The sequence below is a fragment of the Triticum aestivum genome, chromosome 4A, assembly GCF_018294505.1.
Source record: "Triticum aestivum cultivar Chinese Spring chromosome 4A, IWGSC CS RefSeq v2.1, whole genome shotgun sequence".
NCBI classification, from domain to species: domain Eukaryota; kingdom Viridiplantae; phylum Streptophyta; class Magnoliopsida; order Poales; family Poaceae; genus Triticum; species Triticum aestivum.
The window spans coordinates 746,804,456-746,816,750 of NC_057803.1; positions in this window are offsets into that span (position 1 = coordinate 746,804,456).

Here is a 12,295-nt window from a genome sequence, read left to right on the forward strand (position 1 = left end):
CAGATAGCACTCCGACCTCGCGCCATGGGCGCCCAGACCGTCCCTCTCGTGATCTCTATCTTGACCTAACTTGATTCTGAGGGCATGGGGAGATTAGACATGGTCGATGACGATTCTTGATCTTTCGTCCCCAGAGAGTCGCAAAAAAGTGTACCCTCGACACCGGAGTTGATGCACATAGCTCACGTCAAAGGCGACCCGCCTAGAAGGGCCGTACACAAGCTATCTGCGGGAGTTTTTGTAGACCAGGAACCCCACGCGCCCGGGAGGGACCCCGTCTAGACGCCCGGCAGATATAGGTTGCCCTTGGTCGATTCGCTCGCCCCTAGAGCCTCGTGGATCGCTGCCCTTCAACACGAAGAACGAACGAAGAACGAAAGAGAAAGAACAACAGAGAGATGCAAACTTAGGATAAAAAGTATATGGGTTCAGCATGAGCTACAGTGCATCACCCCTGGCATCGAGGATACACGGTGACGTGTTCGTGTGTGAACACACTTTTTCACGACTCTACCGGGGAAGAAGCTTCGAACGGTGTCTAGCCCGTTCTTGCTATAAAGAGTTCGTTATCTAGGGTTTGCAATCTACAAAGCAAAATAATCTCTATGCTCCAACTTAAAATTTTCGTAACATGAACATATGCATCCTAACTTTCATGCATCGGCAACCCCACAAATCCATATACCGATGAGCAACACGATGGGTTCGATTAATCACGTTGAAACACCGCATGTAAGAACTTCCAATAGCATGCAACAAAGTTTTTCACCTTTTTATTCATCTGCAACTAACTTGTAATATATTAATCCAAACATATCGGGAAATTGGCCATGCTACTACATTTTATTGGGCCAATTACCCACAACCATCATATGCTACTCCTCATACTGGTATTTTTTAGCACCATATGCAACTGTAGGTATTCATAATTAATCTCCAACCTCGTCAGTTGGTTGTCGAAGCGACATAACACAGTATCCTGCTCGAGCGCAGAGACTGAGTATAGAGGCATCGCCAACACCATTGCCGAGGCTTGCTGGTTGCGGCAACTCCTCACCGAGCTTCGTCACCCACCATCACGAGCTACCGTTGTCTACTGTGACAACATCAATGCCATGCCATGTACATGTCGAGCATCAGCGGACAAATCAAGCACATTGCGATTGACCGAACTTCGTCCATGAGTGTGTCTCTCGGCGAGGTGCGTGTCTTGCATGTCCCAACGACATCACAGTTTGGCGACATCTTCACGAAGAGGCCCCCTACTAGTGTTTTCGTCGATTCCTGCTCCAGGCTCAACATTGTCGAGCAGCATGCTTCGGCTGCCGGGTGCCGGGGCGAGGTTGGAAACCTCACCATGTGTGCAACAGGCGAGCCGGAGTCCGACAGCGCCCATGCTCCGGCGCACGTCGCGTCTGGCCATGTAACGACGCACGGCGTGATCTTCTCTTCTGTTTTACCAGTACCTACCTATTTGTGTGTGCGGGTGTGTGTGTACCAATGTATATAAACACTTGTAATGTACGATGATCAATATACAGTGAATCATCTGCCTTACACGCGCTGGATTGGTTGCCCTCGGTGATGAATTCACACAGGAACACTGCCCCAAGCCTCAGGAGAGTTAGCGGGTTTGCTTTGTTCCTTTCTTTCTTAGGGGCCTCGGCTTTTCAATCCGAAAAAAAAAAACTTCCGTTAGTATCATTTTTTGTGTTATATGACTCATATTTTGTTTGTCAAATTCATGGTCAAAGTTAGGCTTATAAAATTAGTTGCCACGACAAGTTAGTTATATAAAATCATTTTTCCCCACAGGAAATTCATCCAAGCTTAACAAGTTTCCCTTACAAAAACTTAATAAACAAAAGGAATTCAAATTAACTAAATAAACATGCCGCCTCTTCGGACATGCCAGCACACTGTACGGCATGTATGAGGGCCTGGTGCGACGCTCGGGTGGCATTGCTACTCCCCCAGGGCCCCCGTCCCGCCTAACCCTGTAGCGTTTGACCACGGGATCTAGCCCTTTGACTTTGCACGGACGGGTTTTGACCAGTGGAACTATCCACCCGGTCGTGTTAGGTCAGCCCATACGAACAATTTAGAGCAACATCCGGGCCAAACCCACAGTAAGATCCCCCCGTGTAGACCCGACGCGTCCGTTTCCCCCCTCCAGGTGCCGGCGGCGGCGCCGTCCGTGTGAGGGGGCACACCCCGGAGACGCGTGCCGCCTCTTCGGACATGCCAGCACACTGTACGGCATGTATGAGGGCCCGGTTCGACGCTCGGGTGGCATTGCTACCCCCCCCCCCAGGGCCCCCGTCCCGCCTAACCCTGTAGTGTTTGACCACGGAATCTAGCCCTTTGACTTTGCACAGACGGGTTTTGACCGGTGGAACTATCCACCCGGTCGTGTTAGGTCAGCCCATACGAACACTTTAGAGCAACATCCGGGCCAAAACCACAGTAAGATCCCCTCCGTGTAGACCCGATGCGTCCGTTTCCCCCCTCCAGGTGCCGGCGGCGGCGCCGTCCGTGTGAGGGGGCACACCCCAAAGACGCGTGCCGCCTCTTCGGACATGCCAGCACACTATGCAGCATGTATGAGGGCCCGGTGCGACGCTCGGGTGGCATTGCTACCCCCCAGGGCCCCCGTCCCGCCTAACCCTGTAGCGTTTGACCACAGGATCTAGCCCTTTGACTTTGCACGGACGGTTTTTGACCAGTGGAACTATCCACCCGGTCGTGTTAGGTCGGCCCATACGAACACTTTAGAGCAACATCCGGGCCAAATCCACAGTAAGATCCCCTCCGTGTAGACCCAACGCGTCTGTTTCCCCCCTCCAGGTGCCGGCGGCGGCGCCGTCCGTGTGAGGGCTTATATGATACCAAAACCATCGCACTATATAATAACAAGCAATAAAATAGTAAGAAAATTAGACAAGTATCTATCTAAAGCAAGAATTTTTTTCAGAAAGAAGATAAGAACAAGAGGCTCACCACGGTGGTGCCGACGACGAGATCGGCGCGGGCGATCGACGACAGTGAAGACGGGGACGGGGCGTGACGGGCCGCTAATATAAACCTAGACAAATCTCGGGAAAAATAGAGTTCGAAGGTCGTGCTTCGAGAGGAGAAAGCTTAACTAGTGTGGCTCGGGCATTTCATCGAACACCTCAAGTGCATAGGAGGTGAGCTAGAGCACCACAAAGCCCTCCCCTCCCCGGCCAGAGAAAAACAGAGCAGTGGAGTGCTCTGCTCGCGGGCGAGGGGTATATATAGGCACCTCAATGGTCCTGGTTCGTGGCATGAACCGGGTCTAAAGGGTAGCCAGTTGTCCCGGTTCGAGCCACCAACCGGGACCAATGGTGGTGGGCAAGGAGCCAGGCCCATTGGTCCCGGTTCGTCCCACCAACCGGGACCAAAAGGTCCAGACAAACCAGGACCAATGGCCCACGTGGCCGGCCGGCCCCCTGGGCTCACGAACCGGGACCAATACCCCCATGAGTCCCGATTCTGGACTGAATCGAGACTAATGGGCTGACCCGGCCTGAACCAAAGCCCTCTTTTCTACTAGTGAGGCAAGAAGTTTATTTTGTGTCTCAGCTAAGTAAATGTCTTGCTTATTTTAACCGTTCTGCTTGTGCTGTAGATGGGCTAAGATGGGTTTTTTTGGAGGAAAAGGCACGAGCAGAGCCCGGCTTTAAATTAATAAAGCCAAAACAAAGGTGAACGGTAATGATGACAAAATGAAAACTGAAACAATTTTTTTGGAGTTCCATGGATTTTCTTCAGATGAAGGCAAAAAGCTTCCCTGGGTTCCAAATATGCTTCCCCTATTGAGATGTAACATTGGCGTGCATAATTCTGGTCTGTTGCCCATTTTAAAGAAAATAATCGAGAAAATTTTCCAAGAGGGCCTCATTTTTTTTTCGAAAAGGGGGGATACCCCGGCCTCTGCATCAGCATGATGTATACGGCCCTCTTATTAAACAAAATAGAGTAGTATCAACAAGGTTCCAAAGGTCCTGAAAAAAGAAAAAAGAAAGCAACACAAGCTCACACAGAGCCCGGATAAGCTAGATACATCAAGCTAGCCATATCAAAGAGCCACAACCGGCGGGGCAAACTAGATAGGAATACTAAATGCCTATCCTATTACATGACCGCCATCCAAACCGGTTGAACATATCCCGAGCTACCATCTCCCAACGGACAGACCCAGTAACCAAATGCTCCCTGGCCTCCGTCTGGGTGAGTAGCGACCATGAACGAATCAGAGCCGTAGTCCGGAATAAAACCTGCAAAAAATGTATATATGATGTTCTGTTAAAGATCAAATCGTTTCTGCAGTTCCAGATGGTCCACAGCAAAGCACAAACCCCCACCCGAATATGTCTCCCTAAGTTGGGCTCAATCCCATTAAGCCATGTCCCAAACAAAGTACTAACAGAATTCGGTGGTTTGATGTTAAAAGCAATGTAGACCGTCTGCCATAGAACCTTTGCAAGCGGGCAATCAAAAAAGAGGTGTTTAATAGACTCATCCCGATCACAGAAACTACACCTAGTAGGTCCTGTCCAATTGCGCTTCTTCAAGTTATCCTTAGTTAAAATTACTTGTTTATGAACAAACCACATAAACACTTTTATTTTCAAAGGAACTTTGACATCCCAAACATGTTTGGACGTAGGAATGGAGCTCAAATTAATAACATCAATATACATTGATTTGACCGTGAAGCCTTCAGACTTAGTCAACTTCCAGCGCAATTCATCAGGTTGTTGAGACAGCTGGATATCCATCAGCCTTCTAACTAGATGGAGCCATTGTTCCCAACGATTGCCCGCTAGCACTCGTCTAAACTGAATATTAAGGGGGATAGATTGGAAAACCGAAGCAATGACCACCTCCTTTCGTTGAACAATACGATACAAGGAGGGATATTGGATGGCCAGTGGTGCGTCACCAAGCCAAGTATCCTCCCAGAAACGCGTGCTCGAGCCGTTTCCTACAACAAACTTTGTCCTATTAACGAAAGCCTGCTTGACCTTCATGAGCCCCTTCCACAAAGGCGAGTCAGTCGGCCTTACCAATACTTGCGACAAAGTTTTTGACTGGAGGTACTTGCCGCGAAGGATCTGTGCCCACACAGCATCCGTCTCCGACGAGAGCTTCCACAGCCACTTGCTAAGAAGGCATTTATTCTTAATTTCTAGATTCTCAATACCTAGACCCCCTTGGTCCTTTGGTCTACAAATAATGTCCCACTTAGCCAGTCTGTATTTTCTTTTCAGCTCATCACCCTGCCAGAAGAACCGTGATCTATAGAAATCTAGTCTCTTCCTGACTCCAACTGGTATCTCAAAGAACGAAAGAAGAAACATCGGCAAACTTGTGAGCACCGAATTAATAAGTATTAACCGGCCTCCATAAGATAAGAGCTTGCCCTTCCAGCAGCTCAGTTTCTTCTCAAATCGGTCTTCAATGCACTTCCATTCTCTGTTCGTTAGCCTACGATGGTGGATAGGAATCCCTAAGTATGAGAAAGGTAACTGTCCCAACTCACACCCAAACAATTGTTTGTAGGCCTCCTGCTCATCTTTGGCCCTACCAAAGCAGAACAACTCACTCTTATGAAAGTTGATCTTCAACCCGGTCAATTGTTCGAATAGGCATAACACCAGCTTCATATTCCTAGCCTTACTCACGTCATGCTCCATAAAGATGATCGTATCATCAGCGTATTGTAGGATAGAAATGCCTCCATCAACCAGATGAGGCACCAATCCACCTACTTGACCATTTTCCTTAGCCCGTCCTATCAGAATTGCCAACATATCTACCACAATGTTAAACAAGATAGGGGACATTGGGTCTCCTTGTCGTAGGCCTTTATGAGTCTGAAAGTAATGACCTATATCATCATTAACTTTAATTCCCACACTACCCTTTTGCGTAAATGATTGGACCTGCCTTCGCCAGGCTTCATCAAACCCTTTCATACGCAAAGATTGTTGGAGAAATGGCCACTTTATCTTATCATATGCTTTCTCGAAATCCACTTTAAAAATCACTCCATCCAATTTTTTGGAGTGGATTTCATGGAGCGTTTCATGCAAAACTACCACTCCTTCAAGAATGTTTCTGTCTGGCATGAACGCGGTTTGGGATTGATGCACCACAGAATGCGCGATATGTCTGAGCCTGTTGGTCCCGACCTTTGTGAAAATTTTGAAACTAACATTGAGGAGACAGATCGGCCTGAATTGCTCAATTCGTACCGCATCCGTCTTCTTAGGTAGTAATGTGATAGTCCCAAAATTCAGGTGGAATAATTGTAGTTGTCCAGAGAATAGATCATGAAACATAGGTAGTAAATCCCCCTTAATAATGTGCCAGCACTTCTTATAAAACTCGGCCCGGAAACCATCCGGACCAGGAGCCTTATTATTTTTCATTTGAGCAATTGCCTCAAGAACCTCCTTCTCCGAGAACGGGGCAAGCAGAATGTCATTGTCAGCAGCCGAAAGCTGAGGTATATCCTCAGTCATGGACTCATCAAGTGACACCGTATTCTCCTTCGGTGGACCAAACAACTGCTTATAATACTCAGTGATATAAGTTTTTAGGTTATCCTGACCTAAAATTGTACCCTCGTCCTGCTCGAGCTGAAAGATTCGCTTCTTTCTGTGCTTGCCATTAGCAATTAAATGAAAGAACTGAGTATTTGCGTCCCCCTGGACCACTCTACGAACCTTAGCACGTAAAGCCCACTTCAATTCTTCTTCACGTAGTAGTTCTTTCAATCGCTTTTCCGCCTCATTTTTAACCTGAAGCTCTGCGGGGACTAACACATTAGACTCGGCTTTTACGTCCAAGTCATGTATAAGAGAAAGGAGTCTATCCTTTTCAATCTTATACGCACCACTAAGATGCTTAGCCCAACCCCTCAAGAAGCTCCGTAAATTCCTAATCTTATTCTGCCAACGCTCAATGGGTGTTTTACCGCGAACCTCATTAGCCCATTCCCTAGCAATCAAGTCAAAGAACCCCTCACGTTCGAACCATGACGTCTCAAATGAGAAGGTGTTCTTATTTCCCACGTGGTTCGGCTCCCTTGAGTCCACGAACAATGGGGTATGATCAGATATGCCCCTCGAAAGGGCTTGCACCGTGACCAATGGGATTTTTTGTTCCCACTCCACGCTTGCAAGAACCCGATCAAGTTTTTCGTAAGTTGGGTTTGGCATAGCGTTGGCCCAAGTAAACTTTCGACCCGAGAGTTCTATCTCTCTCAGATCCAAACTTTCAATAATGGTGTTGAACATGAAGGACCATCTACCATCAAAGTTGTCATTGTTTTTCTCCTCCCGCCTCCGGATGATATTGAAATCTCCTCCGACTAAAATCGGTAGTTGTTCTGACCCACAAATTCGAACTAGGTCAGCTAGAAACTCCGCTTTAAACTCAGGCTGCGCGGCCCCATATACCGCCACCAAAGCCCAGTTAAAGCCATCAATCTTAGACCTAACTCGAAACTTTACGGCGAAGTCGCGCATCACAACACTACGGACTTCCAGTGAATCGCATCTCACACCTAGTAAGATGCCCCCTAATCTTCCTCGCGGAGGTAAGCAGTGCCAATCGAAATCTATACCACCAACTAGTGAGGAGAGAAACTGAGGTGCAAAGTTATCTCTACCCGTCTCCGATAGAGCAACAAAATCTAGCTTCTGCTCAATAGAAGTCTCAGCCAGGAATCTTCTTTTAGCCAAGTCCTTAAGACCTCTGCTGTTCCAAAAAATTCCTCTCATAGTTCATCATGGAATTTTTTGGTGGTTCGAATCCTAGCACTCCTACGGACTGCGGAATCGGGATAGATCTTCCGTTTCCACTTACGTTTAGGGTTATTAAGCTCAAGACCCCTTTCCTCATGACCGGGTTCTGGAATATTGCTAGCGTCATTCTGAAGGGGCACATCCACTTCGTCAGCCTCCTGGTTAGTGGTAGACGATCTAAAAGGAAGAAGCGGCAGAGCGCGTGTGACAGGGAGGCAGCAAGGAGCAAGAGCGTGGCGGCCGGGTCGAGACGGGGCTGCGAGCCTACCGCCCCCTCCTGATCCGCCGCCGGCGGGGCGATCGGCGCCGCCGCGGCCTGCTCGGGAGGAGTCGCTGCTGTCGGGGAGGTCACCAGAGGCCGGCGGATCGCCGGATCCGCAGACTGCGGCGGAGATCGGGGGGTTTCTCCATCCGGCCAAATGGAAAATTTTCTTCCAAAATGTCCGGGATGGCGGCCGTAGATCGGAGGGAGTTCTCTACTCGTATTACCCATCGAGGTGGACGGTGGTGTGCGATCTGGATGGTGACATCCTCGGAGGGGAGTACCTCAAAGCTGATGAGGAGATTAACGAAGGTACGCGGTTGCTCATTGATGTTTTTGATGTTACCGTTCATTCGCGTGTGCAGGAGGAACCGGAGATTCTTGATCACATTGACTTGATCGATCTCACGGAGGATCCAAAGCCCTCGAAGCCGCTTCTTTCCTGCCGGGCGATGAGGGGAGCGACTAGCGGGGCGACTCGCGACCCTCCCGTGGCGACCGTCGCCGGCCGCCGGCGGGAGTCGCCGGATCCCATTGAGGCGCGCGTAGGAGGGCATTTCTGGGCGCTAGCGGACTCGAAAGATGAGGAGGACGACGATGTTCCGGTGCCGGACTACTCGCCAACACCATCCGACGTGATCTGCGAGGCGTTCAAACCAGGATTCTCGGAGGAAGATGTCGCTGCGTTGGTGGATGAGATCGTGCCCGGAGAGGATCCGGCGCGGCTAGGCCTGCGTTCCACCGACCGGCTCGAGGTGGTACGCCGGATTGTTCACCAGAGAACGGCGGCGACGGTGATCCGACCATGGAAAGGTCCTCTGCCTAAGGTACGCGTTCAACCTATAACTTTGTCCGATTTTTTTCTGCAAGAGGATTGGATCGTGGTTACTCGGAAGAAAAAGAAGAAAGGAGGGCGGCCAGATCCAGCACCGACGCCGCCGGCGACCATGGCGGCAGACGGGATCAGGGCGGCCAGATCCTTGCGTTTGAATTCGCTGATCGGCTCTGAGGGGGCTGGTTTGGTGTGGGCCGGTCCTCAGACCATGCATGGGCATGAGGCCCATCATGGGGGTGTAGCGACCGGCCTTGACAGTGGCGCCTCCAATGGGTATGCGGCCCAGGAGGATCCCGTCCTGTCGTTTCGGCCCGTTGATGATGCATGCATGAACGTCGATCGCCTCCTGTCTTTGGTTCGCCTGCCGCCGGGTAGGGTTCGCAAAAAGGGCACGAAGGGCTTCCCGTCCTGCGGGGATAGACGTGCGACGCGCATCTTGCCCGGGACGGCCATGGCAGGAAGAGGTGAAGCTCCTCCGCCGGCGAAACGCCCCTTGCCTGGCGCTGCAGGTCGGGGTGGGGTGCCTCCTCCACCAGCAGCGAACGCCGGACGGGGGGGTCAGTCGCAGATCGGGCAAAGGCAGCCGGCGGGAGGAGGCGGCGCCGCCGGTGCCACGGGACGAGGTGTGCCCACTGGGAGTGCGCAGCCGCCGACGCCAGCCCTACCGCAGCCGGCTCCTGGGAAGAATGGCACGAGGCCGGTGGCTCCGGTCTCGGCGCCCGCGGCGACTACGGTCGGCCGGGGGATCGGGAGACAAACGCCGCCCCTTGCCCAGGCTGCGGGCCGCGGGGGACCGAGGCCTCCTGTACCGGGTGCTGCTGGTGTTGGGGCTGCTGGCCGCGGCGATGGTCAGCGGCAGGTTCGAGCTGCGCCGGCCACCATAGGAAAACCACCACCGCTTTATGTTGCCAGGCCGGTGCAGAACAGGTCCACTCAGCCTAATGCTCCTCCCCGAGGCCAGTGGGGAGACGACGGTTGTGATGCTTACGGCGAGGGACAACACCGAGGCTCCTCGTCAACGGGAGGAGGGCGTGGTTACGCTTGGCAGAGTGACGGGACGGCCGAGAGACCCTTTCTCGGGCCGACTGGCGGATTTGTTGAGGGAGGATCCGGCCCGGACAATCGTCAGAGAGGAGGTTTTCATGGAAACCGAGGTGGTCGAGGCTGGGGTCGCGGGAGATTTCGCCGCCAACAACCTCGAGGGACTATTCATACTGATGCTACGGTTGAGACTCAGCTTTCCTCAGAGCTACCTCCACAGGCGATGGAGGTGGTGAAGGAGTTGGCCAATGTTGATGTTTCTGAGGCTGGGACGGTGGATGAGGCTACCGACAGGTCTGATGCAGAGAGGGCGTCCAAGTATGCCCGTAAGAAGGAGAGGATGATTTGCTATCGATGTGGGGACAAGGGCCACTTCATTGCTGAGTGTGTGGCCCAATTGTGTGAGTCTTGTGGCAAACTTGCCCATGAGTCGGGTGAGTGCCCGATGTTGCGTGACGTGCCTCCGACTCTACACATCTATGGAGTCTACTGTGCTGAGCTCATGTTTTTTGAGTCCCCGGAGGCGAGAGAGGTCCCGGAGGATAACCAGACTACGACTACTGGGATTGTCAGAGCGACACAGGGAGCGGTGACTGAGGCACAGATTGTGAGGAGGTTGCAGGAGTTAGCTCCCGATGATTTTGTTTGGGAGTTAGTACCCATTGAGGACAGAGTTTTTAAGGTGGACTTCCCGTCTGTCGAGGACCTGCAGAAATTGTTAAGTTTTGGCTTGTGTAAAGTTCCCGGTACTACGTGTATTCTGGAGTTTAACGAGTGGAAACAGGTTGAGCCTAAAGGAAAACCGCTTACACAGGTATGGCTGAGGTTTTTGGGGGCTCCATCAAAGCCTCTGCAGGACGCTCGTGTTGTGGCTAGTTTGGGTATCGTCGTTGGAAAAACTGAAAAAGTGGACATGGTTTTCACTCGTGCCAATGGGATTGCCCGGATTCTTGTGAGCATTTTGGATATTGAGTATGTGCCCGATAAGGTCAACTGGACATATAAGGGTGAGGTCTTCCCGCTAGAGATTGAGTTTGAGGACACCGACTTGTTTGATGATGCAGTTAACGGTAATGATGTTGATATGCACGATCGTGAGGGAGGTACTGGGACTAAGGGGGCCCCGTCAGATGAGACCATGCGAGAGGGATCCAACGGATCGCACCCTCAGTCGGCCGGGACTGGACCGGAGGCTGAGCTCACTGACTCACCGGCGGTGCCCATGGCTACTTTGCGGTTCGGTTCTTTCGAGCCAGCTTCGGCACCTCCCAGGCTTTGGAGTGATAGGGTGGAGTCGGACGATGCTCTTGAGCACACGCTTCCTTCACTGGAGGTTGAGAGGGAGGTTGGTGCAGACTGCGGGCACAATGATAGCCCTACTGGACTGCTGACTGCTGCAGGAGTGACCTCGATGTCAGCGAGCACGGGGCCGAGGGGTTGTGGGGGTGAGGGTTCGGGACTTATAGTCCATTCTCCCCCCGTCCCGCGGACGTTCCAGGTTTCACCGGGGGCCTTGACTCCTAGGGGGACAGTTCCAGCGGCTGGAGGGTCCTCGAGGCAGGCGGCCTTGACGACCTCCGCGATGGAGGTGGCTACCACTGTCGCTGCTGTGGGAGGGGGGACGCCAGGGCAGGTGGCCTGGTCTCCTCCCTCTGCCTGGGTGGTCAGGCGGACCACCCCTCCGAGGGATACTTCGTCCGCGCATGAAGGTTAGCAAATTTTATCGATTACATTTGGGCTGTTGCTATTTCCTTGCCTTAGAACTAGCGTAGCATCTGTTGTAGTAAGAGGCATCTGGTTTGCTCTGTGGCACTTATTTCATTCATCATGTCTTGATAATATTCTGCGGTTCTGCCTGATATGTTTACTTCGTGTCTTCTCCCATTTTTTGTCTTAAGAAGTCAACGTAGCTTTGTATTAAATTCAGCTTAACAATGATTGGAAAGTTGTTGGCACTGTTATATTATGTTGAACCCTCACTTAGCCTTACATTATTTTGAAAACAGTGGTAAAAGAATTAAAGAATCCTTAATTCAGGTGACACATTCGACTTCAGTCCCATCTTTCCAGCCTTGTTGGTCTGCCCATGTTTTAGGCTGATGCTAGTTGTATTTTTTTTGGAAGGATCACACAGCACACAAATGGCCCAATGAATATATGGTAACTCAATTGAATAACTTTTCAGATATGCCGCAAGTGCATGTAACATTTTGGGTCGTCGTGCCTTTTTGTGACAACATATTTCGTTGCTTCAGGTGTGAGCAGCTATTTGACATAAAAATCATGCCAGGGACCGCAGGGTCAGTCACACTCATA